Genomic DNA, 3,567 nt, shown 5'->3' with positions numbered 1-3,567 from the left:
CCCCCCCTCCCCCGGTGCTTTACCGAGGTGTTGCTCAAGCATCCACCGCAGCTGGCCCGCGTCAGGCCAAAGTCCGAGCACAGGCCGCTTCACCTACCTATGAGCACGAAAACTCTTATCTTGGCTCACTTTCTACRAATTTCAGCTCCTGGCAGAGCCCGGCGCTCGATACCACGTTGGCACTGGGGAGCCCACAGCTCGTTTTAAAGAGCTACACGGGCATTAAAAACAGCACCCTGTGTTTTCAGAGTCCCGCAGATACTGTATCTGCTGCAGGAACAAAACTGTACTCCAAAATTCAAGTTTTCAGGTACAGATATATATAATGTAGCTCATGAGGAAGAAGTAGGTGGTTCCTCTGTTACTATGTGTACAGATTTGCAGAAGAACTGTGAGATTATTCAGAAATAAGATGCTACAGTGACAGCGTGAAAACTATTTTCAAGAAATATTTTGAAAGTATACTCATCCTGTTAACGCTCTCATGTCACACATTAATTTTCTATTGCTCTAAATGCAGTATCTTGTATGTAGAATGTGAAATTTAACATTATTACATGTAAATTATTTTGTTTGCAAAATTAAGTGGAAATATAAGCCACTGTAAAGTACCTAAAGTAAAAAAAAAAATATATAAATCACTTAAGTGTCTAAAGAAAGACGCTTAAGTGTCTCAGCTAACATGACATTCACATTAAAATATGATATGTTCATGCAAGAGCAGCACATTGCATCACAACTATGCAACATGATGATGTTTCAAAGGCCCTGTAAATTATTTCAGCGCTCATGAACAAGATGAGTGGCAACCTTCTGCAAATGTCTTGATAGAGTGGGAGGAAAGAAGGACGCTCTATAAATAAACCTATATGGTAAGTAGAAACAATAAAGGAGGATAGACTTTGAAGATTTACTCACATCAAGACTATTTTTGTGTAACAGTGTAGGCAAGCAAGATTTTTCTATCTAAATAGAAACAGAGTATTTTTAACGCAGGAGATTCATTCCCTCACTGCTCATCTAAATACAGCAGCTGGGGACAGAGCGGACTTGTGGGGGGAGGGCAGTGTGCAACCCCAGCCCCTTTCCAAGTAGAACAGATGGTTTTCGCCATGGTGACTGGAGATGAGGACCACGCAAGGAGGATTTGCTCTGCGGCAGCCTCCAAACCTACTTCTCCGTGCTGCCGTGGGCACCGAGATGCACACAAAAGACCTCCAAAGTTTCTGTGCTCCACTTTGGTCACTACAGTGATTGTCTCTCTGCACTGAGAGCGCTGCTGGCAATGTTGTTAAGTCACACCTCCCTAAGGGGAAATCCAACAAATCAAAGGAAACAAAAGAAAGCAGCATTTGACATCAACACACAAGAACTGGTATGGTTTTCCTCTGACAGAGGAAGTATCCATTGGTGAAACTGGGATTTGGTAGAGGGAATGGAAATCCAGCAAGATGACTCACTGTGGACTAGACTCATAACAAATGTAAACTTGCGTTTCTCCATTGATTTCAAGATGACACTAAATTTTCACTGGCTGAGAATCTATTTCTTTTGCCTGAAATAGTATAGCTCAATGTCCGGATCACAGAATTAATCTAGCAGCTAACATTCGTTTTGGCACCAGTTCACTGCATAGTTTTGAGGAATTCAGTTTCTGTGTCTCAGTTCACTTATTTATAAAATGCATTTTGAGACCTAGTTCATTAGTGCTTACATATTAATAGTAGTAAGTACTTACATAGGACCCAAGGACAGTCAAGAGCAGAATATCATTTTTCCAAAATATAATTAGAAGAAGAATCAAGAAAATATTGACAAGAGGAAACACATCAACCGGACATTTTTAAGTCATTCCCTTCTTAAGTTGTATCTGAAATACTGAACCTTCAAGTCACCAGCTTTCTTCATTATACAAACAATACTAAATAACATTAAGACACACTGGATAATAACCATATCCCTGTATGATAAATTTTGGATCTTGCGACACAGCTTGCCTTTCGTTACTGTAGGTGTTATTTGGGAAATAAAGTCTCCTTAAAAAAAGAGGGAGGAGGCAGATAAAAAACTATTGTTAAAAAATGGCATCGAAAATATGCTATTTTCTACATACGTGCTTATATAGTTCTCATCAATGCAACTTCCAGAAGTGCATTAAGCTGCATAATTAGCATCTGTCACATGCAGCCTTTTCCTTCTCTCTTCCTCTCCCTAGAGGGRAACTGCATGAAGAAATGTTAACATAAATGTTAGTATATACACTATGCAGTGCATTCATATTAGGAAAGGAACAGTCAGATAAGTCTGTGCTCATTCTTAGGTTCATCTTTGCGTAATATAAACTTTACCAGTTAAGAAAATGCTACTGATCCAATTTAAAAATTAACTAGTCTGTGGAAAGAAGATAATAGTGGGGGCAGGGGTGAGATGATCAGCACTGCATCAGATTTAAACCAATGGAATTGGAAGGCATTGGGCAGTTAACACTGTAGTCACTTGTATTACGTCCTCACACTTTTACATAGTCACAGTCATCCGAATATCTACCCAAGAACAGGAAGGGATAGATAATTTTCCCCTTAAGGCAAGGGTATTACTTTTCGCAGGAATAATGTTATTTTGAAAAACACCAAGACAAAAGGGAGGACTTTATATATAGTTTGCATTTCTAAACTATTCCTGTTTATATTGCTTTTTCATTCACATTCAAAGATAAACCCCTATAGAATATGAAAAATCAGTAGACTACAGCATCTCCTACTGAATCTCTCTATGCAGAAACTTAAAAGAAAATGATACCTTTTAGAAATAAAGACTAAAAAGGAAGAAATTTGGCTTAAAGACAATAGTACATGAAGAACAATGACATTATTTAGCTTTAGATTTCCATTCAGACTCTCTCCATTTTTTCAAAGTGTTTATTTTCTACTTTATTAGTTTGACAAAAATTGAGATTATAGGATTAAACATATTGCCAGCAACCTGAGGTATGAAGTGCAGACTGAATGCTTGAACTTCAGCTACAAAGGTGGTAATTATTGTAATTGGTTCATGTGAAGCAAATATATCAAGTAGTATAGAGTTCAAATTCATGCCAGTCGGTCTCCAGTTGGCACAGGCAGTTCTATCAGGAGGATATAGAGGTCTCAGCAGGACTTATTATTGGCAACTGTTCGACAGTTCTCTTCTCCAAATGGTTTCAAGGGGATTTGGGTGTGAAGAAAGATAATTTTTAACAAATTAAACTACCTAAAGATGGCTAGATGCCCAGAGCCACCTAGTCGGCATTAGTCACTACTACCAAACCATTTTTTAAAAGATAAAAATATCATCACTGTAAAGAAATGTCTATCAAGCTTTAACAACATGATCAARTCGCTGCAAAGTTACCAAAACATGTACTATATATAATGCTACAAGCATGTGTATAAATATGTCAAGCATAAAAGGTACRGCAGAATATTTACACAATATGCATTTTTCTGTAAACAAGTAGCTCAAGTTACAGGAATCCAAGTATTCCTATAAGAACAAGCCATATAGTTTCAAGAAATTAGAATAAAACTT

This window comes from Rhea americana, unplaced genomic scaffold (assembly GCF_003343005.1).
Source record: "Rhea americana isolate MKP2758 unplaced genomic scaffold, rheAme1 scaffold_175, whole genome shotgun sequence".
In the NCBI taxonomy this organism is placed as follows: domain Eukaryota; kingdom Metazoa; phylum Chordata; class Aves; order Rheiformes; family Rheidae; genus Rhea; species Rhea americana.
This window is presented reverse-complemented; position numbering follows the sequence as displayed.